Source organism: Euprymna scolopes, chromosome 6 (genome assembly GCF_053919585.1).
Source record: "Euprymna scolopes isolate OS-2025 chromosome 6, ASM5391958v1, whole genome shotgun sequence".
Lineage (NCBI taxonomy): Eukaryota > Metazoa > Mollusca > Cephalopoda > Sepiida > Sepiolidae > Euprymna > Euprymna scolopes.
The window spans coordinates 83,061,327-83,088,200 of NC_136487.1; the positions used below are offsets into that span (position 1 = coordinate 83,061,327).

At 35.8% G+C, this 26,874-nt stretch overlaps 1 long non-coding RNA gene across 1 annotated transcript in view; it reads right to left on the reverse strand.

Annotated features, from left to right (window-relative positions):
• Positions 1–5,153, reverse strand: part of LOC145277724 (uncharacterized) — a 67,347-nt gene extending 62,194 nt beyond the window's left edge. Inside the window, exon 1 of the long non-coding RNA XR_013868199.1 lies at positions 4,806–5,153. This is a non-coding gene — a long non-coding RNA (uncharacterized LOC145277724). The remainder of the gene's footprint in view (positions 1–4,805) is intronic.
• Between the last annotated feature and the right edge of the window lie 21,721 nt (positions 5,154–26,874).

A 26,874-nucleotide genomic window follows, 5' to 3' on the forward strand; every position in this document is an offset into this window, starting at 1 on the left:
TTTAATTAAATTTTCTTGTGCACGGCATGTTTTACATTCTGTTAATATTAAATAAAAATGTGTCTTTTAGTTTATGTCCATAGAAAAATTTTATCTGAGAAATAAGTTTCCGATAAAGTTAATTTAAGATTAAAAAAAAAAAAGCTTACTTTTAGGAATTAAAAATTTATATTTTCTTAAATAAAGAGGAATTTAATAATAAAAAAAAATAATTTAAATATTACTTTTTTCAGGCTACAAATTACGATATTGAAAATTAAAGTAAATATTGTCAGTTAATGGGTTCCATATGAAACCGGGAGTTAATTGTTTTAGGTGTTGTCTGAATGATGAAATTTTTCTGGATATTCATAACTGTCTTTTTCAAAATATTTCAAGCCAAAAGTAAGATTTTTACTGTTATACTTGAATAATGATTGAACCAAAACTTTAAAAAGATATGTTTGTACTAATTTTTGTTTCCCTATATTTTTAATGTTTTATAGCACCTGTGTTTTGTACATCTGCAACACCATTGTTAATTTCTTATTTGTTTTGGTTATTTTGTGACGTTCAAAATCAAATTTCGTCTTCTTTATTCAGTGTAAATTAAAGAATGTTTATATGCGATTTAAACCTTGGTCCTTCCTCTTCAATATAAAGTAAAAAAAAAAATAATGAATTAATTTCATTTTAATAGTTTTTACTTCTATTTTTTGTTATGAGTGTCAACAATTAGTGTCATACCTAATTTAAACTCTAAATTAGAATTTACAACAATTTATTATTCAACAAGGAATACAAGTTGAAAATTTTAAATTTTTAAGTTTTAAACTTGTATTCCTTGTCGAATAACAAACTTTTGTAAATTCTAATTTACAAAGTTTAAATTGATTTTCTTCTCGAATATTGAGCTTTTTCATCTGATTAGAAAGGATTGTTCTATAAAAATTAGTATTAACATTCGCTTTAAATTATACAGAATTATTCAGTTTGTAAACTTGAATCACTTTAATATGCATGTATTTGAAAATTGCTTTCATATATATTTAAGTAACCAAATTTTTCCTAATTATTTCAACAGATAAATACATGGTCTAGGTTAGGTTTCTTGCAGAAATAATTGGGTTTATATTCACGTTTATATTATAAAAGAAAAAAAAAGTAATTTCAGAACAAGGGGTGTATTAGACACTAAATATACACAATGTGTCATTTATTCAGTGATATATATTTACTTATTATAAACTGTACCTAACCGGTGTTACCCGGAAAATTTTCACTTTCATTTCGCTTCCACCTTTTAGTCTTACTTTCTGGTAAAGAAAATAAGGTGCTTCTACACTTTGTCGCCGAAACTGGAGACGCCATTTTATTTCGAGTACCTGTCGATTAGAATCAGAGGGAGAAATCAGTATTTTAAACTATGGCCGAAGTTAGAAATAAATAAAAAAAATTAAACTAGATAAACTCCCGGAAAGAACTATGAAAAAAAGTAAATAAAGAAAGTGAAAGAGAACATATATCCATAATTGTTTAATTGAAAATGTTTCGATTTAATTAATGAAAACGAGAAAGTTTTTCATTTAATTTTAGGTTAAATTATTCTTTCCGGAAGCAATCGTTCTCCAGTTTAATTTTTTTGTTATTTATTTCATGCTTCGGTCATAGTTTAAAATACTGATTCCTCTCTTGGATTTTAACGGCAGTCTCGGCGATAAAGTGTAAAAGTACAGAAAATATTTACAATTTCGCAACAGAATTTAATGAAGTCATAATCGGTTTTGCTACAAGAATCAGACGTCTTACGAAACCCTGAAATTTAAATAGCGCATGTACATGCCATGAGTTTTTTTTTGTTTTTTTTTTATACTGTTAATTTATAAATAGTAATCGAAGAGAAACTTAACGAAAAAAAAAATGCTTAAAAAGGAACGGAATGTTCCTTTTTTTTTTATATCTTAAATTCTAGGTTGTATTCGCCAAAAATCGGGATGCTAGTGCAAACTGCACTTATTGATCCGCGCTATTTTTTTAATAGTATTTTTAAGTTTAATTAAAGTTTTATATGTTTTTATTAAATTGTAAAGCACAGAATAGATATAAAACATCCTCCCCTCCCATGTTAAGAATGGCTTTCTAAATAATGACATTTTAGTACGGATCAATAAGTGCACTGCACCCCCTGCACTAGTAGAAAAAATTCTGGAGAAAGCACCTTCAGTCTTAGAATACAAATCGGTACTAGTGCACTTATTGATCCGTGCTACGGGGAGGGTGTTTTGTACCTATTCTATACAATTGAATAAAAAACATCAAAACTTTAATTAAACTTGGAAATACGATTTAAAAGATAGTGCGGATCAGTAAGTGCACTAGCACCTACAAATCCAAGTTCCCTTTAATATTTCATCAGATAGTCCTAAAATTTCCTTTTGACATGTTTTTTTTTTTAATACTTTTGAATATAAAAGATGTTTAGATTATGTTTACGATAACAGTTTCCACTACTTCACTTCCGGTTGTCCCTTGCAATATTAAAATGTTTTTTTTTTTTATAAATAACTTTATTAATTAAAAAAAAAAAAAAAAATGGGGACGAAAGGTTTTTCGTTACCTATTCTTGACTTTCACCTAACAATTTAATTAAAAAAAAATTTAAATCCAAGGAGCAACCGGAAGTCAAGTGGAAACAGTAATCGTAAAGATTACAGATACCCCCTACGGCCCTACACACACACACACATTTTGATACTAGTGCACTTATTGATCCGTGCTGAAATAATAACGTTATTTAAAAAGCTATTCTTAACATGGGGAGGGGAGAGCGTTTTGTACCTATTCTATACTTCAACCTTACAATTGAATAAAAAAAAAAAAACTTTAATTAAACTTGGAAATACGATTTTTAAAAAATAGCGCGGATCAGTAAGTGCACTAGCACCCACATTTTAAACACTCAAAATTTTAAGGGTGGAGAGAGGTAATAAGAATTATACGAAGAATGCATTGAAACCTATGCGTAAATTGATTAGAAAACGTTTGAATAAATAACTGTTTTAAATAATGTATTAATTCATATCAGTTATCCAGATTCATCACTCAAATTTGTTCTCTTTCTTCACAAAATAATGTATAATCTCATTCATTAAAGAGGGGGAAAAAAGGGGAAAAAAACGAGATATTTTTTGCGTTTTATAGATTTTTCTTTCTTGCTTACAGCATTGCTTGGAAACGTCAATAATGATTTAAATGCACACAAAAAAAAACTAATAAAATTTACGAATAATATAAGTTAACAATGAAAAACGATTAATTGCGAATTATATTTTATTAATTGAATATCAAATCTGCAACATTTCGATTAAGTCTATGCATTTATCGCACCATTTTACTAGAGTGAATTTTTGTAGGTTTGTGGGATTAATATTTTTTTTTTTTTTTTTTTTTTGCGTTTACTCAATCAAGCCACAAAATATTACAAAAAGAGGTTAAAGAAAAGAAAAAGGAAAAGGATACAAAAATAAATTTTAAGCATAGATTTCATATTTATATTAACAGCGAGGAAGGTGGCGCATATGGCAGTTACCTTCCTGCTGTTTAGAAGACTAAAGTGAAAAAAAATCAATATTTAGACGAGGATATAAAAAATAAATAATCGCTAAGATATTTATTAAATCAAATTTATTCTAAAAAGATTGAAAATGTGTTTGATTTTTAAAAAAATGCAATTGAAATGCGTAGTAAATAAAATAAAACACGGAAGTTTTTTTTTTTCGTCCCTTTTCAATGTACAGAAATGAAAAAAACGTAAATCTTAAGAGTGTAGAAATGAAATAAAATTTTTATTATTATTATTATTATTTTTTAAGGAACGTGATTAGTTATATTGTTCAATGAAGGAAAAAAAGATCGGAGTTTAATATTAAAACTAGACTAGCAAGGTTCGCAGCTGCTACTGCTGTGCGACAAGACAGGAGCTTCTTGGCTCAAGCTCAATTTGATATAGAAAATAGAGAATATTACTTTAAATAAATTAAAAAAAAAAAAATAGAACAACAACAAAAAAAAAACTTATATCTACCATGAAAACACCTGCGAGACGAAGCTGATTCGGTTCACATGGTGACGACACTATTAAAAAGAGTAACACATACCAAGATTCAAGTCCTGTGTTAGCCAATATGAAACAGACTTAATTCCCAGAGATTCTAAATTATTCACGGATTCACTTGACCCCGATTCTAACACCGCTACAATCGGGTATGCTTTTTAAAAATAAATCACTAAAAAGCATGCAAATGTTTTCAATGTTCAGAAATTGTTAAAACTATTTAGACATGTGGTTCAGCTGGAAGAAGTTCATAGTACAAATAGTAAAAGCTGGTTTGATGATGGGCAGGTTGATTTGTGTAACGCATAGAGAGAGGGGGACAGCCTACTGGAGAGAAGGAGGGGGGATATAGTAGCAGCTATATAAGAGTAATAATACACAAAAAAAAAGACTACGTTTCACTAGCATTAGCGAGTATACTAGTACTAATATTACACGACAATAAACACCAGGTGAAAGACACAATCAAAATATTATCTATTTAGCTGTAAAAAAAATGGATGATACAAGAAAAAAAAGACAATTATTGTTCCCTTTGATCAAATTAACACGACACACACGCACTATTACTACTGCCACCATCATAGTTAGTTCAAACCTTTTTTTTTTTTTTACCCCTCACAGTCTGCATTTGCAAGACCAGTTCAAAATGGTTGCAGCATCACACAAGCAGACGTGGTTTCTATTTGTATAAAAGTAAACCCAGGCTTACCAAAAAAAGAAAAAAAAAAATTGTTCCACGACTTCCAAAAAAATAGCCGCTCGATGTCGTCAACTGTTGAGCTCCTCCTTCAGCGAGGGGCCATTACGCCTGGCCGACACGAGTGCGCCTGCGCGCTGTCAGAAAGTTTCTACAAAATTCCGGAATCGGAACGACGAAACGCAACCTGAAAAATATAATTTAAAAAATGCGACGAAATCACTAATTTAGACGGAGAAAGTCAAGTTTTGCAGTCTTAACACTAGCGTTGTTTAACTAGTCACTAGTCCGGTTTAGTAAAACCGAAACAATTACAAGAAAATTTTAGTGCTCTTCCAGGGTGAAATTCTTTCTTTCTTTCTTTCTTTATTTTTTTTTTTAGATCAGAAGGAAGTTGAAGAAAAAAAAGAGGGATAACTCCAAGAAAATTGACAAAACCCTTTAGACAAATATATTTCTGCCTTCTTCCTCTTTAAAATTAGCTTTTACGATTACATTCAAAAGTAGTGGATACTATTTTTAGTTAATCTTTTAATGTGTTAAAAAAAAAAAACTTTTTCTCCTTTTACTTGGTAATAATTTACCAAAACTTTTTGTTAATTATTTTTTTTAAATTTTAATTAAATAATATAATAATAATAATAAATATAATTTGAAAAAAAATAGTTTTCTAAAATTTTTATTAAATGAACAGTGAACACCCACCGTTTAGCAATTTATAATTTTAAAGACATTTAGTTTACACAAAGTAAAGAAAGAATAAAAATCCCCTAAGTTTGAGATTAAATTTACGATTTAAAATTTTTTTTTTTTTTTTTTTTTTACAGTTGTTGAAAAGTTGAACTTGTTTTGTTTGTTTGTTGTTTTTTTTTTTTTAATGCATTTTTATTTTTTGAGTCGGGTTATCAATTATTATTACTATTAACCAAGGTAAATTCATTTCAAGTCTTTTCAAAGTTTTATTTAAAAATAATTTTTTTCGTCTACGTACAGGTGGAGGCGATTCCCAGAAGCACTGACACGACGACACGTAATTTAATTCTACCTCGCCAATGATTTCACTGTTGAAAGGAAACCCATTTATCATCCACATGTATAGTTTTTTTTTTTGGGGGGGGGGGGCTTATTTTAGGTGTTTTGATTTTAAAATCAAAAGTTTATATCACCCATAAAACATAAGCATAAAATTCGTTTTAATTGTAAATGAACCCTTATTAATATAATTTCTACAAAAAGTCGATTGTTTTGATTAAAAAAATAATTAATAATAATAAATAAGCTTGCCTAACCGGCATTGCCCAGACATCTGTGTGTTTTTAGTTTTATTTTGCGTGTGTGTGTGTTTTTTTAATAGAATTGGAAAAATTAAATTTAAACATTACAGTATCGTTTGGTTATTAAATTATGAATTTAAGTAAATTGATATAAAACTAGAACTAATTTCCTTGTATGTTTAAACATTATTGAATACATATTCGAAAACTGCATTTTTTTTGCTAAGAATTTTAAAGACGGAAATAACTTTCTATTCGACATATTAAATGTTTGTAAATTTTCAAATTTTGAAAATTCACGAAGTAAATTATTCCTTTTTTTATTTTCAACCATTAAGAAACTATTAAAATGTTTGATTTGTTTAGGAATACACTGAATTGCATTATAGTAGATTTAATTTCATGATAAATTTTAAAATAAGTTATTTTTAGTAGTTTTACACTCTTGCATTATTTATTTATTTTCAATAATTGATAAATAGTAATTTTTTTAAATAAATGTACAGGGACGAGGAACACATACACAAGAGAAGTGATCATATTTTAAGGGCCGGTCATTGACGATCGGTCTCACAACTTAGAAAATAGAGACACAGTAATGGCAAAGAAGAGATGAGAAATGAACCGTATAAAAAGTCGAGATCGTGTTTATTGCAACAATGGTACAAAAAGAGATAAAGGAGAAGAAAAAGAAAACTGATGACCCTGGAAAACGTCACTGGTAGTATACGAGGTGCCTCATGTAGATCCAGTCCATGTAGGCATGACTCAGAGCTAGTAGCCTAACAGATAAAAGGCTACCAAAATATTGGACAAATTGTTGAGAATGGGTCCTGGACTTGTATTTAACAGTCCAGAGTTTCAAAGCAACCCCAGCTGTGGAAACCCCAGCTGGTAGAGTATTTAGATTATGTGTACATTTTTATTTTTTCAAAAGAATAAATATAAGCATTAAATACATTTATATTATATTGAATCTTTTTGTGCGGAAGTGGATGTATTTGTTTAAAAATTTATTACATAATCAACAAAAGAAGTAACAGTGGCAGTGAATGTTTTTTTTTATGTATGGATAGCTCAAATCAGCAAGTTCTTTTAATCAAAGCACAAGAAACATTCAGTCCCAAAAGGTTTATAAAGTTTTGTAATATTTGTTTATTGGTTGTTATAACTGACAAAGTGGATACAAATATTAGCTTGAGAGGAATATTTTATTTTCTTAGTTTTTACATACTTTTTAGAATTCACAGGACACGTGTGACAATGTCGAAACCTGGAGACTGACTGACTCATCCTTTTTAGGTCAATCATCAGTCAAAGAGCGAGAGAGAGAGAGAGTGTGTGTGTGGGTGAGCGAGCAGTAACAGCAGAAGAGAAAAGAGAATAAATTTTTGGGGGTATCTTGGTTAGTTGAGTTCTTTTAGAGAAAGAGAGAATTAAAGAAACAATGTCTTTTCTTCATGGTAGTAATATGTGGCCTGAGGTCACTTAGGTTCACTCCTACAGTGTTTTATGCGCACAAATTGATTGTCTCATTGCCATCGCTGCCATCATAGTTGTGACCTTCGGTTGCTTTTTTGTTTATTGATACACCACACTGACACTATTAATTAGTTTATAAAAAGATTTATTCAAACAACAGAATAGAAAATTTGCATGCTGTGAGAAAGAGAGATTTTTCTACATCAGTCGGTCAACACATGCCGTTCTTGTTTTGGAGGCAGCACGGAAAAACACGTCTTTTTTTTTTATATACTCATGTATATAACGAGTGTATATAATGTGTGTCTAAAAGTGTACCAACTACGTATGTTATATAGTCGGGTGTGCGTATATATTTACATCACGAAATAATGTATATGTTATATACACCAGTATATAACTGTGTATATGAACTTGTCTGTTGAGTTATATGAAAGTGTTGTTCATGTCTATATAATGTTTATTGTGTCTGTATGTGTGTGTGTGCGTGCGGTGTTACCACATAAATAACAGTCGATCAATAAACAATAGACAATAATATGCAAAGACAGTTCTTTACTGGAATGGTTAACATCTTTTATGGTGGCACATACTTTGTTTCACTTTTGAATTCAGTGAAGCTCCACAAAGACTTCTTCCAGAGGATATCAAATGCCAGATGATATCTTATATAACATTTATTCCTTGAATGTTACCCAGCTTGGAGTTGCATGCTTCCTTGGTCTCTACATCTTGTGATATTGTTCACCTCTAGTGCTCCCATGAATTTCAGTGACTAGACCCCCCTCCCCCGTTTGCTAACCAACTCAACCTCTCTCTGACTCTGTCCCCAACCTCTGACTGACTAATGTGTATGTATAAAAACTATCCCCTTATTTGTTCAACTCTCTGACGTCAGAGGTCAATCTTATTGTTATTGTAAATCAAGTTTTGTTTATCTATCTATATTCCAAACTAGCCTATCTTCCATGATACCGAATTCATTATGACTCAAACTAATTGTTTTATTTTCCAACATTCTTCTTTGTTATCAAAACATTTTTTCTGAATCTTTCCTATTTCATGACATCTACATTTCTATACAATAATAATAATAATAACAATAATAAGTTCTCTAGCCCAACCCGACCCCCATTGCCACATAAGTGCCCCCCCCCCGCCCAAAAAAAAGGAGACCAAATAACTAAGTAAAGTCAAGGAGGAAGGAAAGACCGATGAACTGATCAGACCTCAGCTGAATAAGTGCAAAGAGAACTGGGACTTTGGGGAGGTTTATTGCCACTTAAATCCCAGCAAAGATCAACAGCTGCTGCCAACGAGAAATCAATGGCAACCAACTGTTGCAATAATGCAAACTTATTTGCAAATGTTATCAAAAGAGGTGGAGAGTACTGGAAACCTGGGGAGACGTTGTTACTCAGCTTCCAGGGAACACCACAGGCTCTTTTCAGAGAAAGATCCCTGAAGATCTGTGTGAAAGCTCCTTGTGAGCCAATAATAAATGCTTAGGTGACTTGAGGGTGTCCGGAAGTGCTAATATATAACATTTTCTTGTTCAAATTTCACCAGCTTTTATTTCTCACTTGGTTTATTTTATATCTATAAAATGGATAAAAACAGAAACCCCGATTTAGCATTTCCTATTTTCTTTATTTTCCGGTCAGTCATCTAATATCTGAGGAGGTAACGATGGTTCAGTGATTAACAACACAAACTAACGACCTGAGTGTCCCAAGTTCAAACCCAATTCATTCCATAAAGATCACTTTCACTTAGGATGTTGGCAACCTTCACTTAATCTCTCCCATAAGTACCTGACATCTTTCTAGAAATAATTCAGATTAGAAAAATATCAAGGAAACCAATGCCAACAATGGAATCTTCAGATTCATGCAATATGGTGATGGTGATCTAATATCTACAATATACCTTTACTACCTTACTTTCAGACCCAAAGAGTCAAAATCTGCCTGCACCCACCCATCCCCCAATACGTCCCTCTGAAGCACCCTGCACTTTTGCCTAACTCCCAAGCCATTCTGTCTGATCACAACAGGTCAAGATCAGGTATCAACGTTGACTCCAATTTTATTTTCGTTTATTTGCTTTAAACACTAATCCTTCTGACGAAACCATAACTATAGTGCTAAAAGTTAGAGATTATTCCAAAGACATACCAGTTCACGCCAAACTGTAAACGTGGCCAACAATTTTTGCTTACTTCTCTTATATATTTAAAGTTACATACATGCATAGTTTTGGGGGTTTCCAAATATTACATGCAATAGCTATGAGACATCTCATCGCTCGCCATTTCCTCAGCCTTAGTATATGTGGGAAGAGGAGATTGCTCTCCAAATCAAATTGCAACCAGCCAATTAATTGTTTGCAACTGTAAACATATCTTGGGCCAACTCAGGCTGCCTTCTACTAGAGGTTATGCGGTCACTTCACAACAACTTAAATCAAAATTCCCAACATTTTTCTTTCTTTTATTATTTACTAGCAGTTCAGCCCGGCTTTGCTTGAGCCCTATGTACTGTTCATAACTTTATGTGCATATGTATATATATATTAAAAAGTTCCACTCATGTCCAGGTAACCTACATCTAAAATTTCAAGTATTTAGACCCAAAATTGGTGGAGGAGTTTGGTAGAGTCTGCAATGGTCAACTCTTTTAACTTTGACCTCTTGGCAGCCAAATTTTCGCCCCAAAACTGATTAAAAAGCTTGCTGCATGTGTGAAGACCCTTTATGTAAAATTGCAAATGTTTAAACCAAAAATTAGCTGAATAGTTTGCTAGAAACCGCAATGGTCAAATCTTTTGAACTTTGACCCCTTGGCAGCCAAATTTTTGGCCAAAAACAAATTAAAAAGCTTGCCCTATGTCTGAATGCACTTTATGTAAAATTTCAAATGTTTAGAACAAAAATTGGCTGAGTAATTTGGTAGAGACTACAGAGGTCAACTTTTTTTAACTTTGACCCCAATTTTGACTCCTTAATATTTATTGTTTTGGGCTCAAATCAAATTATAAAGTTTGATCCATGTTCAAGTAACCTACACCTAAAATTTCAAGTGTTTAGACCCACAATTGGCAGAAGAGTTTGGTAGAGTTTTCAAAGGTAAATTGTTGAACTTTGATCCCTTGACAGCCAAATTTGTGATCGAAAACCGATTAAAAGATCAATACCTCTTATGTCAAATCTCGAGTCTATAGACTGAAAATTGACAAAGTAGTTTGGTAGGAAAATGTACACACACACAATTTCACTTTTATAGATATATAGATTTTTCTTTAATTTTGGATCCAACAAGAAAACATGATTGCCACAAACAATAAAAGAAAACATCAATAAAGACAACATAAAAAATAACTTGGATTCATTAATGTATCATTTTTTTTCTTTCTTTTAATTAATTGACTAACATGTGTTGCTCTAAACCTGATATTCTTTTTTGTTTTCATTTTTATTTATTCTTTTATTTATATTTATTATTCTAAAACATTTGCTAACTGTTCTTGCTCTTTCTCTCCCTATGCAGGAAAAACGACAAGGAAAACACAACAAATCGAGAGAAGTTTTGAAAATGACTTAAAAATAAAAATAAAATAAAATACTGTTAGAAATCCACCCAATATATGTTACCATGAAATATATTAGGTGGGTTTCTAACAGTATTTTGTTTTATTTTCAAAACTTCAGATATTTAGGTTTCAGCCTTCCACCATTTTTCTTGTTCGCACATATCACTATACACTGTATGTTTTCGAACCGATTAAACATATTAAAGCGAGTAAAAACACTAAAAAGCTTTCCAGATAGGTAGAAGAGTAGCTTATCTTGCCTTTGCTAACATTGATTTGTTATATTTTTGAATTTTTGACCACTTTTTTGTACCTCTATGGATTGTAAAACAAACCCAAATCTTTATGCATGCATACAAGGTGTTTATACATGGCCTCTTTTTTCTGCTTCTTTTATAGTCACCTCTTTTTTGTCATTGCTGTTTTGTCTAGTGGTTGCTAGAGAAATAAGTTTCTTTTCATGAAGAAAGAGGATTCAAGGAGATGTTTGCTGAGAGCTTTCAAGGTTTTATTTGGAGAGAATTGGCTCAGGAGAGAGAGAGAGAGAAAGAGAGAGAGAGAGAGAGAGAGAGAGAGAGAGAGAGAGAGAGAGAGAGACTAATGGTCCCTTAGCTAATTATTTACTTCTTAATTTAACTTTCTAAATTACTGAAATGAGTGATGCATATTGACAGAGACATCAAGGTAACATTCACTTCTACATTTTTAGCATTATCTTATTCACACAGCTTCCATGGATCTCATATGCTTATATCTGTTCCGCCTCACTTTTATGTCACATCTCTGCAATGATTATATCAAAAAAGGGAGGGGATGACTACAAAGAATCAGACGATTACATTTATAACTATGAGTGATAAGAATGAACCAAAGAGATGATAGAATTGCTTCATAAAATATACTGAATCTATTTGAATTCTTCATTCATAGCTTTCCATCTTGCCACAAGAAGACCACTATGTTCTGCTGATCCTAACTGGATTAATTCTTTACCTGGTTAAGCTTCTCTGGCTGGATTGATGCTACCATCTTTCTTTGCTTGGGACAGCTATGTTTTCTGTTACAAAAATGGCTCTCCACTCAAAATTATTTTTAATGAATTTCTAAGAATTTCTTTCAGAATACAATTTTAAAGCATGTAAAGCCTAATATGAAAGAAAGAAGAAACACTGGTATGTATTGAATGGCTTTAAGAAATTGACTTCCAAACTAACCTATTTCTTGGCCGTGTAATGGTAGCGTTAGGTGGAAAAATGTATCCTTCCAGCTCGTACATGAGCTCAACACAAAATGCAAATGTCTGCACCCACGTCTGTGATGTGTATAGATATCAGAGGAGATCACCACTGATTACTTCCTATTCAGGGGAGATCATCCCTGGTTGCCTCATGTTCTCAGGGACAGACAACTCATGCCTATACATGCTCCCCTCCCCTGTGACCACAGGATGAATTGTTGTGGTCATTTTTATGTGCAATAAAAAATTTGTGTGATTTTCTGTGCATTTGTGACAATAGATTTCTTGGTGCTCTAGTTTGCCGACATGAAGGTTTCCTTAACAAAAGAGGACTGACTGAGTGTGTACATTTTCTTGCGGTGTCATCAACTTCCATTTCTCCATGCTTGCTGGCCGATGCAACGTTGATGTGCCATTTGGCCGCCATTCCGATACCCAGCAGGTACCTCATCAAAAATACAGTTGTTCCTGTGGGGTGGAGGTGGGCAGGGTTTGTAGACGGGTTTGAAGTTCCTGGTGTGGTGTAATGTGGGCTATCTACAACTGAGTATATCTTACAGAGACACTAACTGTTGCGCAGTGTTACTCTATTGCTCCCATCTACTTGCACTTGGTAATGTCGGTTCCCATGTGTTTCTATGATCCTCCCCGTCTTCATACATCGACATGGGTAGTTACCATCCTGGTTCTGGATCTGGACAAAATCTCTGATTTGAAGTTCCTGGAGTGGACGACAATGCTGTTTGTAGAACTCTTTATTCCACATGTGCATCTTAGCCATTGCCAACTCTCTTAATTCTTAATTCACCTGTTTCTCTCCACTGTTTTCTTGTTTAGTATTTATCCCATAAGACAGGAAGGTGGTCTTTAATGACTCGACCATATAGAACTATGGCTGGGAGCATGTTAAGGTCTTGGACAGGAGTGTTTTGATAGGTTAGTAATGCCCGAGCAGCCTGATCATGGCATAGCCATCTATAACTGTCCATGTTGTTGGCTAGTATACAGTTTGCGGTTTTAACAGATAATTCTGCGCAACCGTTGCTTTGAGCATAAGACGATGAGGTATGTTTCCATATATCCCAGTTCATCAAACCGAAGAAATTTCTTCAGGTGCACCGTAAATACAGAACCAAATTCTCAAGGTATCACATACTGTTTTGGCCCTTCCCAATATCATTAGGGCCACTTCAACCCATCCTGTATATCAATCTGCATACATCATGAAGTTCCTACCCTATATATCGACAAAGTTGACCACCCTTTGTTGGAGTGGAAATTCCGGGTCTGCTGGGGACATAAAGGGTTCCCTAGGTTGAGATGGTGCAATTGTGTTGCAAGTGTGGCATTGGGATCTAGTTTGTCTGATGTTAGCATCTAAACCTGGCCAGAACAATTGTTACCTTACATCTGCTTGCATACCATTTATGCCTTGATTCTAATACCTCTATCAGGATTTTGTTGCCTTTGATTATAACTCCTTCCAGGCAGTATAATTCTTCACAAAAAAACTCGAGCCATGGATGGGATATTGTTGTGTGACTGAGAGGAAACCATTTTTAATTAGATCTTTCAGAGTTCTGCATTCATCATCTGTAACTGCCATGTAATAGCTTTCAATTTAGGATCATTTTCCCATGTAATAGCTTTCAATTTAGAATCATTTTTGTCACATCAATTTGAAAGCGGTTTTAACTGCAGTGTCAATCATTTGATCATGGTTTTTTGATAAGGTACCTGCTGAGTATCGGGATGCACAATCAGGGGCTAAACTGAATTTTCCAAGACAATGTTTTATCTGGAATTTGTACATAAGTGTCTTTTCCTTGAAATTTAACAAGCATGGGTTTTTGATATTCTCCAGGGCTTGGTTTGAAAATGCTTTTATTAGTGGTAGGTGATCCAATGTTATTAGCAAGTCTATGCATCCGAGTATGAAAATCTGGCAAGACTCTAGCCCATAGACAAGGGCTAAAGCTTCTTCTTCCACTGGTGCATATCGTGATTCCACGTCATTTGTAAAACAGGATCCAGCCAAAATGACCTTCCAGTGACCATCCCCACAACTCGTTCAATTCACCCTCACACCTGCAGTGTTTCTGAAATAGGAAATACGATATTTCTGTTTTAGTATAATCTGTTGCAAGTCCTGTCACTCTGTTCATTTCGAGCATTTGGATACATTTCTTGATCCTCTCCCCTATTATGCTCTGTGATTCTTAGAATAGGTGCTCCGATGTTTCATCTGATTAAAACTTTCTGTTCTTCATCCTAAATAACACTTGGAAGGGAGCCATAACTTCTGCTTGTGAGAAGGTATACAACATCTGGTTCACGAGTCCAAACCAGAATCTAACCCCAGTGATATTTGTTGGGATAGGGAAGTAAAGGATGGCTTCTGTCATTCTTTTTATAGGTTTAATCTCATTTGCAGTAAGTAGAAACCCTGTGAGCTCTACCTCTATTTCTGAAAAGTGAAACTTGTCTAGATTAAACATAATCTCTTTGTTGGTGCAGTGATTTATACAGTCAGTCATATGCCAGAATGAAGATTCTATTGAGTTGTCCCATAGGAGGCTGTCATCTGTACATCAGGTTTTACGAGCCATGTCCACAGTGATGTCATCCAACTGACGGGTGTACCCATCTCCTGATCCATGGAATCCTTGAGGGGCTTGATATTACCTATATCGGCCCTACTCAGTAATAAATGTAGTGGCATCCCATGCAGCTGGAGATAGCGATACACTGTGGTACCCATTCCACACTACTACTTTTTTTTTGGTGTGTGTAGGTATCATCGAGAGCTGATTGAATGAAAATGAGGTCTGAAGCGTTTCCCTCCTAGTGACATCAATCAACTTCTGTAGATCCACCGTCCACCTTGAGGACCCATATATTTTTGGCGTGACCATCATTCTTGAACACCAAGTAGTAGGTGTGCCTACTGGTACCAGCTCTATTATTCCCAGTGCAATGTGTCTGTCTATGTCCTGCTTCACTTTTTTCTTCGGGTGTTGAGGAAGAGGTATCAGCGTGTGAATTGCTGTTGGTGTTACTTCTGGGAGGAATTTTATTTCTCAGGGCTCACCCTCCATTGTCTAGTGGTTCATGTGGACACATGTTAAATGCACTTGAATTAAATTGTCTCTTTAGCCATTGTTTCAATTCGTCTGTTGGATTCTGTTGGCATGAATAGGATAGTCTCTGGTTTCTTTGGAACAGACATTCTGTGTGGGCATCTACATGGAGCTAATTCTTTTATATTTCTCAAAGAGTTATTCCGTGATAGTGAGGACAGAAAATTAGGAAGCAATAAGTTTAGCTCTTTTAAAGCTGTTTTTGATAAATAAAGTCCAAAGGTGTTTTCTGACACATACATTGCCTGTCATGTCTCTTTCGTTCCCACTTTTATGTGCGGAAACAAAACACCTTTGATGTGTAACTGGCATCTGATGAGGGGTTGAGGCATTGGATTTGAAATCCAATGGGCAATGCCTGCACTGGTTCAAATCCTGTCCATAGCGACATATAATGGTTGCGTAAAGTGGGAAAATGTATCCTTCCAACTCGTTACTGAGCTCAACACAAAGTTCAAATGTCTGCACCCACTCTGTGATATGTATATAGACATCAGGGGAGATTATCACTGGTTACTTCCTATTCAGGGGAGATCATCCCTGATTGCTTCATGTTGTCAGGGACAGACAACTCATTCCTACACAGGCAGGTTTTTTTTTAATCTCTCAGATCTATCTTTATCACTTCCTGTCATGTTTTGTTTGACCATCACCTGTGAGGTGATCCTGCTAACTCAACTGCTCTAGATCTACTAACCCACTTGTGGATTTATGATTTTATACTATAAATTGATCTGCATATTCAGGGATAGAAAAATGAGCATACACAAGCTGCCATTTGTCTAGATGGAGCAGTATGATGTCCTTGAGAAAGTGAGTGAAAGTATCCCTTATCTGTAGCTTTATCACTATCATTGCCTACCATGATCAGGGAACACATGTCACATTTAAAATGTTTAATTCATTTTTTGTGATATATCCAAACATTTTAAATGCTCATTCTTTGCTGCCTGATAACAAAGATAGCGTATTTATTTCTGACTTTTTTTTATATAGTTTTCAATTTGCTCTATCAATCTACTTTAATCAATTTGATATGACGTAAAGCATTAGGATGGTAATAGCTGCCTAATTTAATTGTCTAAGTATTTTATTTTAATCAACACATTGTTTAAGCATTCTTATTATTAATACAAAAACTTGGAGTAGAAAATCTATTAATTTTAAATTAACACAAGCTATTCTTAGAAACTTGGATATAATGCTTCAGTAAAAATATACACAATGCAAGTACTACTTAAAATCTTTAAATCAAGAAGTAGAGCTTGTGCTCCTGGGTATTCACGATTTAATTCTAACTCCTTTGGATCTATCAAATGTTTTAGTATATTCGAACTCCTTGTTATCATTAATACATCCAAGGTTGTCAATAAATTGGTTGCAATCATGATAACTATAAGTTCTAGATATATAATTTCCAGAAAGTGAAGAAGCTTGCGATTGACCAACCTTTCAAAACTTGCTAATAACTGAGAGGAAACTAACAGGATGATACTAACAGACCAATCATCAGTTTTTGAAAGAAAGTGATCAGGAAGGTTTTTCACTCTCAATACAATCGTTTACCCATATAAGAGCCAAATACGTCCCAAGATGGAGTACTATTGCTGCATCTGGGCAGGAGCTGCTTAGAGCACCTTTTCCTGCCTTGCCAGGATTCAAAACCAGCTTCAAAATCTAGTAGGTGATGTCTTTTCTCCTTCTCACAAACCTCTTTCCTACAGAAGAGATGTTGCGAGTATATCTTTGCTCTATCATTATTTTCATGGCACGTGCTCAACTGAGCTTTAAACTATGGTTCTCCTCTCTAAAATATTAGCAACAAACACTCACTTAGCTACCACCACTATCAACAATTTTCTCTATTCTCTATCTGTACCTCAAACTAAACATAAATTCTATAAAGTTTCTTTTCTAGAACTATCCGCCTGTGGAACTTTATACCATAGGGCTGCTTTTCAACTGACTACGGCATGTTTGTTTTCAAGTTCAATGCAAAAATGTTTTTGTTGAGTTGTCCTCTGAAATAATCAAATTCTACCCTATTTCCACACCTACTCATCGTTACGATGTTGTCTTACCAACCTCCTAACACTTATTAACACTTATCCTTGAGTGGCCTTTGGACGATGATAAGTGGTGACTCCCCTATATAAAAAAAAAAATAGATAACTCTTTCAAGTAAGAAAAGAAGCAGAACTGACACAAACAGAGATTGAATAATTTCGAGAATATAGAAGAAAGTTCAGGAGAACAATGTTTGAAAATGATAACAGGAACTGATTCAGGACCAGTGGCATTAGACTTGTAGGCGTTTCAAGCTTTCTGCGGAATCTTTAACTTTGCAGAGTGATTCTGCCTAACCCATCAATCTTGATCTGATACATGCCCTCCTGTGTCCTATTGTGCATTGTTTCGTCTTTGTATCAAGACTACTTCACCTACTTGGACTCAGTAAGTAATTTAATCAAACTAAGTAATCAACTGAAACTGGAACTTGAGCCACACAAGACCAACTTGAGTTAAATCAGACTTACTGACAGACTTATGAACTCCCATGTCTTATGATGCATGAGGCAGTCAAAATATACCATCGTTTTCTATCTGAAGCCAGATCTACAACCTCCCTCCAGTTTCTTCTTGTTGCAATCAAATCTCTCTCGATTGTCTGCTTCCAGTTCATTTTTAGTTTTCCTCTTCGTCTTTTTCCATCAGAGGTCCATTGGAGCACTTGGCTGGTAAGGTGTGAGTATTTTTCTAGCATGGTAGAGAGAACCCATCTTCTTTGCAGCAGTCTTGGCAATGTCTTCTATGTATTTGTTCCAATTCATGTTGCCTGTGAATATTAGGCCGAAGAGTTTAATGATGAACTCTCTGCTAGAATTGTTATTATCCATGGCAATCAGCAGCTAGGAGCTTTAGTGTATAATGAAGATAAGGTTGTTTTATTTTATAAAAATATGTCTCTAAGAAAGCACTATTGGAGTAGATGATGATGATGATGATGATGATGATGATGACGACGACGACGATGATGATGATATGAACAGGATAGGAAATTGCTACTTGTAACAGAGAGCAAAATCGCTGCTGCTCATTGAAGATAGGAACAGAGAAATGCTGCTGATGATGGTGATGATCATAGCAATATTGGAAAATCATAAACTATCTTGAAGTTGATTATTGACTGACTCATCATAGTGTGTGATGATGATACTTTATGAAGCAGTTTTCATCATGATCAACCATTACACCCAGTGGTGTGCTGGGCAGCAACAAAGCCCCTCCTCCACCTCCGCCTACCCTGAAGAAGTTTTGGTATGCAGCAAAAGTTACTAGCCTTGGTGTTAGAAACAGAGTTTCTACTGATGCTGTTGTTGTTAAGTGAGTCAAACTTCTTCATAGAGCTCACAAAAATCGTGCTTTGGAATTGTCTGGTCTGCATGAAGTCCTCCTGTTACGTATCAACTGTTGCAGATTTTTACTACTCCCAACACCAAGAATAGTAATGCTCAGTGGTTGAAAGCGGTTTGGTATAGAATGCACAAAGGGATGGCGCAGAAACAACATTACCACCTTTACTCCATTTATTTGCCGTCCTTCACCTGACATGTCTTTGCTTGTCACATGCAGAGACATAGATGACCAGACGACAATGGATCCTGACACCAACTCCTGAATTTTTGCCAGAACCCTGTAAGCTAAATAGCTGTGACATTGCCACTCCCTCTATCATAATAAGGAAGGGTTGAACATTAGGGGGAGGTGCTGCTATGTCTGTGTCACAGATAGAATGGAGCTGATGCTGATACTGATGCTGATGACTGTTGTCTTAAGGTTGGTGCAGACAAAGTTATGATTGTGATGATAGTGGTGGGAAAGAGAAAACTGCTATTGATGCTGACTGTCGTCACCTCAATGTTATCTGATTGGTTGGTGGGAATTACAACATGTACAAAGTGATGAAATTGTGTTTATTTCTTTCACCTGTATCGAAACTGTTGAAAGATTAACATCAAGGTTTGTTAAAAGGTGCGTGATATGAAGTTAAAAATTATATTACTACTAATGTTGGATGTCTAGGTTGTGTGTACCGAGAAATCATTTTTGACAAAAGCATATACCTGGCAACAAATGAGAGAAACAACATAAAATAATTATCAAATGTACCAAAATGTCATTTGAGTGAAAAATATAAACCTTACACAGGCACCTGTTATAAAGAAGCAACAAATTTGATCAAATGTCAAAAGATTAAGTTAAAAGTATAACGTTTGAAACGTCATTTTATGACAAAAGATTACACAGGTGTAATCTAAGTCAGATCAATCTAGTGAAATGACAATGGCCAAATAAAACACCCTTGAAATGTGGCTACAGTGACAATAACATCTCAGAGGAGCATTTCAGGTGGTCACAAATGATTATATATTGACAACCGAAAATGATATCGTGGTTAGTTGACAATTTGGGCCTAACAAGAATCAGTCGAATTCACATGCATGCATCTCCCTCCTAACAATTAATCATCCATAACCACCACGGACAATTAAAGACATATTGTTATATTTTCATATATCTGGGTGTTGTCATTTTTTAAACACAGCAGAATTACACTACTACTACTACTATTGCTGCTGCTACTACTACTAGTAACATTTAACAGACAGCACGCTATGCAACATACAAATATCTGTGCGTGAGATCGCCACGCTAATCAAGAACCTTAATTCCAGTAAAGCAACTGACTCTGACGGCATTCCAGTTATAGTGCTGAAAAAGCTCCAACCAGAACTTGCCCCCATACTTACAAAACTGTTTAAACATTGCCTTAAGGAGAAGTGCTTTCCAACACACTGGAAAACCTCATCAGTATGCCCTGTATTTAAGAATTCAGGTGAAAAGTCATCTCCCTCTCAGTACAGACCAATAAGTCTCCTGTGTGTCATGAGTAAGTTGTTGTAATCCATATTAAATAAAGAAGTAGTCAACCACCTCAGCAGAAACAACCTTCTTAGTGACATGCAATATGGTTTCCGCTCTGCAAGATCTACAGCAGATGTGCTAATGGTTATATCTCATAGGATTAGTGAATCTCTTGACAAAGGCTTCCTTTCCAGGGCAATTACTCTTGACATATCAAAGGCCTTCGATAAGGTATGGCATAAGGGCCTACTTCACAAGATTTCCAGCTACGGTATCACTGGTAATGTTTTCTCAATCATTAAATCATTTCTCTGATAGGTTCATAAGAGTAGTGGTTGATGGGCAGAAATCAGAGGCCCACAGTATTAATGCTGGAGTCCCTTAGGGGTTCATCCTGGGCCCAACTCTCTTCCTGATCTACATCAATGATCTCCCAAAACACATACTAAAATCATTCATTGATATCTATGCTGATGACACGACCATCTATGGCAACACATCAAAGGCAGTAAATGACAAGGTTCTCTCTAATTCTCTCTCTTCTGATCTTGAGCGTGTGGTACAGTGGGGGAAGGTCACTTTTAATGCATCCAAAACCAAGCTTCTATCTTTACATCATCAACGCTCTGATTCCCATCTGGCATCAATGGAAATGGATGGCTCTCATCTTGGGGGTGCCCAATGTTTTGACAAGCTTTTGGGTTTGACCTTTACTCCTGATCTGAAATGGAACACATACATCAGGTCTGTTGCCAAGGACGCTGGGAAAATGGTGGGATCCTTCTACCGCTCCAGAAGATATCTCACTACTGATGCATTTCTCTATCTATATAAAAGCCAAGTACGTCCAAGGATGGAGTATTGCTGCCATATCTGGGCAGGAGCTGCTAAAAATAGCCTATCCTGCCTTGACAGAGTACAAAATAGACTTCGTAGCTTAGTGGGGGATGCCCTTTCCTCTTCCCTGCAGCCTCTCTCCCACAGAAGAGACATTGCGATTTCCATGGCAAGTGCTTGTCTGAGCTTCAATCTCTCATCCCCCCCTCACCAATCTTTCACGAGAAACACCCGTCTGGCTGAAACTACTGTCAATAATTTTCCCCACTCTTTATCTGTGCCTAAATCCAAACGTAGATTCTATGAGTAGAGCTTCTTTCTTAGAAGTGCACGACCGTGGAACTCTCTTCCGTTTGCCTGTTTCCCACCTGACTACAACTTGGATGTCTTCAAGTCCAACATAAACAAATTCCTGACAAACCGCCCTCTTAAGTAAGACACTCTATCAAATGTCCAATACTAATGATTACTACAATACTATCTCATTGATTACTGTATACACAATAACCCTTATCTCTGAGTGGCCTCCGGGCCTTGATAAGTGATGACCTCCATGTAAAATAAAAAAAAAACAAAAAAAACATTTATGGATTCACGACTTCTGGGTAAAATTGACCAGCTCTTTGGATGTTGGATGCAATAAAATTAAGAATACTATGATGCATAAATTAAGTCCAAAATCTCCCCACCACACCCACCAAAAAGCTTATCATTATTATTATTTTTATTTACTCACTAGGAGTAGTCACACAGGTCATCATCAAAGATTTCTCTTTGAGACCAACTTGTGGTGTTCTCTGGAGTCTGAGTGACAAGTTTCCCCAAATTTCCAGTACTCTCCATCTCTTCTGATAACCTTTACCAAAGAATTTGTGTTATCGCACCAGCCACTTACCATTGATTTCTCGTTGGCAATGACCATTGGTTTTCACTGGCAATAAGTCTCTCCAAGCTTTTTTGCATTCATCCAGCAGAGTTCTGGCTAGTGCTTTCTTGCCTCGATCTTTCCATCCTTCTTGACCCTCCTCACTTATTAGGTGTGGTGCCAGTTTATGATGACTAGAGCTAGGGCAAAAGCCTATTCTTTTCATTGTTTCAACTCTCGAGTGTGTATCCATTGATATCTTATATGCTTTTATATAGAGTGATGTGGTTCTCGGTTGATTAACTGTGCCTAACTGTGTCGGATATATAATTGAGAGTCAAAACAATGAAAAGAATATGTAGTTGTCACAGCCTTAATTATGACATACACACCAGAAAAAGGGGGGAGGGGTCAGAACACAGGGCCACATGGGGGTACCATACAATTATGGCATTTCAGTTTTCATGATTCCATGTGACGTTCCTTTGTGTTGTACATCTGTAGCCGTTTCAGTATGTCCAGTTTGTGTCTGTAGTTAATGTATAGTGTTAGTCTTTTTTTCTTTTTTTTTTACATGGGGGTCATCACTTATCAAGGCCCGAAGGCCACTCAGGGATAAGGGTTATTGCATGTACAGTAATCAATGAGATAGTATTGTAGTAATCATTAGTATTAGGGGTTTTGATAGAGTGTCTTACTTAAGGGGGCGGTTTGTCAGGAGTTTGTTTATGTTGGACTTGAAGACGTCCAAGTTGTAGTCAGGTGGGAAATAGGCAAGCGGCAGAGAGTTCCACTGGCGTGCAGTTCTAAGAAAGAAGCTCTGCTCATGGAATCTACGTTTGGATTTAGGCACAGCTAAAGAGTGGGGAAAATTATTGACAGTAGTTTCAGCCAGACGGGTGTTTCTCGTGAAAGATTGTCAAGGGGGGACGAGGGATTGGAGCTCAGACGAGCACCTGCCATGGAAATAAAGATAAAACAAAGACAGGCTCGCAACGTCTCTCCTGTGGGAGAGAGGTTGCAGGGAAGAGAAAAGGGCACCTCCCACTAAGCCACAAAGTCTATTTTGTACTCTGTCAAGGCAGGATAGGCTATTTTTAGCAGCTCCTACCCAGATGTGGCAGCAGTACTCCATCCTTGGACGTACTTGGCTTTTATACAAATAGAGAATTGCATCAGTAGTGAGGTATCTTCTGGAGTGGTAGAAGGATCCTACCATTTTCCCAGCGTCCTTGGCAACAGATTTGATGCATGTGTTCCATTTCAGATCAGGAGTAAAGGTCAAACCCAGAAGCTTGCCAAAACATGGGGCTTCCCCAAGACAAGAGCCATCCATTTCAATTGATGCCAGATGGGGATCAGAGAGTTGATGATGTAAAGATAGAAACTTGGTTTTGGATGAATTATAAGTGACCAGCCACCTCTTTCCCCATTGTACCACGTGCTCAAGATCAGAGGAGAGAGAATTAGAGAGAACTTTGTCATTTACTGCCTTTGATGAGTTGCCATAGATGGTCGTGTCATCAGCATAGATGTCAACGAATGATTTTAGTATGTGTTTTGGGATATTATTGATGTAGATCAGGAAGAGAGTTGGGCTCAGGATGAACCCCTGAGGGACTCCAGCATTAATACTGTGGGCCTCTGATTTCTGCCCATCAAGCACTACTCTTATGAACCTACCAGAGAGAAATGATTTAATGATTGAGAAAACATTACCAGTGATACCATAGCTGGAAATCTTGTGAAGTAGGCCCTTATGCCATACCTTATCGAAGGCCTTTGATATGTCAAGAGTAATTGCCCTGGAAAGGAAGCCTTTGTCAAGAGATTCACTAATCCTATGAGATATAACCATTAGCACATCTGCTGTAGATCTTGCAGAGCGGAAACCATATTGCATGTCACTAAGAAGGTTGTTTCTGTTGAGGTGATTGACTACTTCTTTATTTAATATGGATTCCAACAACTTGCTCATGACACACAGAAGACTTATTGGTCTGTACTGAGAGGGAGATGACTTTTCACCTGAATTCTTAAATACAGGGCATACTGATGAGGTTTTCCAGGGTGTCGGAAAGCACTTCTCCTTAAGGCAAAGCTTAAACAATTTTGTAAGTATGGGGGCAAGTTCTGGTTGGAGCTTTTTCAGCACTATAACTGGAATGCCGTCAGAGTCAGTTGCTTTACTGGAATCAAGGTTCTTGATTAGGTTGGCGATCTCACGCACAGATATTTGTATGTTGCATAGAGTGTTGTCTGTTATAGGAGGAAATACAGGGAGTTGATGGTCATTGTCGCATAGGGTAGAATTAGCTGCAAAGTTCTTGGCAAATAGTCTGACCTTGTCTGATGCTGACGAGATGACCTCAGATTCATTGATGATAGTTGGGATAGAACACACGCTTCTGTTCAAGATCCTGTTTGCTATTTGCCAGAACCGGTGGGAACCAAGCCGCTGCTCAGCTACTTTGGATTTAACAGACTGAGAATAAAGCTCTCTTGCATGTTTTATTACTCTTTTACAGTGGTTGCTGGCAATCCTTAAAGCAGCATTAGTCTCAGTACATCTATTACATTGGTAGCTATGAAAAAGTGATTTCTGTGCGCGATGGCAGTAGCACATTCAGGGGAGAACCATGGCTGGTTGTTAGGTTTTTGTTGGAATTTTTTGGATGGTATGAATCGATCTATGCCTACAATTAATCATTCGGTCAGGTCTGATACTATAGAGGACACATCCGTTTTAAACATGGAATGCAGAGGTAGGTCAGATATGAATGTACGGAAGCTGTCCCAGTTAGCCATAGAGTATCGATATACAGTATGGTGGAGAGGTACATCTTTCCCTCAATCCTGGCTTCAAACCAGGAGCTTCAAAGATCAAGGATTTTCCTAAGGATGTTGGTGGTACCTACAATAGTAGAGGTCTGAAGGCCGCCTAAAACATCGGGGATTTGTAGTTTTTTCAATTGTCCTTTCAGACGACTTAATAATTTCATACAAGGGTTTTTCTTAATATTTCTGCAGTTTTCATTATTGAAATCCATTGTATCTTCTCAGCCATCCCTCTGATTCCAATCTCTCTCATTCTTTTTTCAAAGTTTTTTGATATTGTTCCTAGCGCTCCTACTATTAGCGGTGTTATCTTGACTTTCTTCATTTTCCAGATCCCTTTGAGCTCTCTGGCCAGTTCCGTGTATTTGCTCTGCTTCTCAGTCTCCTTGATCTTCACTCTATAGCCTGCTGGAATGGCAGAATCTACAATCTGGCAGGACTTTTCCTTCTTGTTAACTATTATGTCATCTGGCCTTCTTGCTTGGATGTGTGTATCCGTTTATACATCCGTGTCCCATAGGATCTTGTGACTTTCATTTTCCAGTTATTATTATTATTATTATTATTTATTACTATTATTATTATTATTATTGGGAGGTGTGTAAGAAGGTTGGGATAAAGTGTGCTTGAAAATGGTTTGAGGCGGTGCCTGATGAAGTGAGAACAAATGAGGATGGCAAGGTAGAGCTATGGTGGGACAAAGTGTCATAACGACCAAACAATTGGAACATAATCGTCCGGATTTGGTTGTCATTGACAAGGTCTAAAAAAACTGGCAGATTGTAGACTTCTCAGTACCCTGAGACAGCAATGTGAGAGAGAAGGAGAATGAGGTGGAGCAATTATGCTCCATTGGCCTTTGCGATAAGGCGTATACACGGGATTAAAACACAAATAATCCTGGTCGTAGTTGGTATACTAGGAGTAGTATCAAATCGTCTGGAAGGACAATTGAAAAAACTACAAATCCCCAATGTTTTAGGTGGCCTTCAGACCTCTGCTATTGTAGGTACCACCAACATCCTTAGGAAAACCCTTGATCTTTGAAGCTCCTGGTTTGAAGCCAGGATTGAGGGAAATCCTTTGGAAATGAATCCCATCCCATTAAAGAGAGACGTTGATAAACGAAATCAGAATTATTATTATTATTATTATTATTATTATTATTATTATTATTATTATTATATTAAAGTAAGTTATTATAAGACCACATTCATGAAGTAAACTCTGAAATCACTTGTAATGGCTGGATTATAATATAGGCAGCTGTATGTATTGTAGGGAAAAATTAAATATCAAAAGAAAGAATAATAAAATAATTAATTTTTTTCACAACAAAACCTAAACTCTGACGAGCCTAGCTTGAGTCTTGCACAACTAATGCTCACAGCCCACTTAGGGATGCTGATCACCTTGTAATATTGGTAGGCATCACTCTTTACTCTCACCACCAAGTTTTGTGGTGATCTCTTATCGTAGATCTAATGATTAAATGATGCTTCTCCAATAAGAGTTGTATATTAGCCTAAAAACGTGGGCTCTCTGGTAAGAGATTGTCATAGAAACGTGTATGCACATATGTAGCTAATAATGTGTGTATAAATAAACATATTACACACACACACACACACACACACACACATATATATATATATATATATATATATATAAAGCTGAACGTCTGTGCGTGTGTCTGGTCACAAATAGGCTCCTATATGGTTGACTATTATAGAAAACTGATCACATATAATGATAGAAGATGTATTGAGACACAGGAATGAGTATGTTTGATCTGGCATAATGATGATTCATTAAAATTGTGGGTCTGCGTATGCACCTGGTCCACAAAGTATGGAAATAAAAATTTAAAAAAAAAAACGTTTACAAGTGT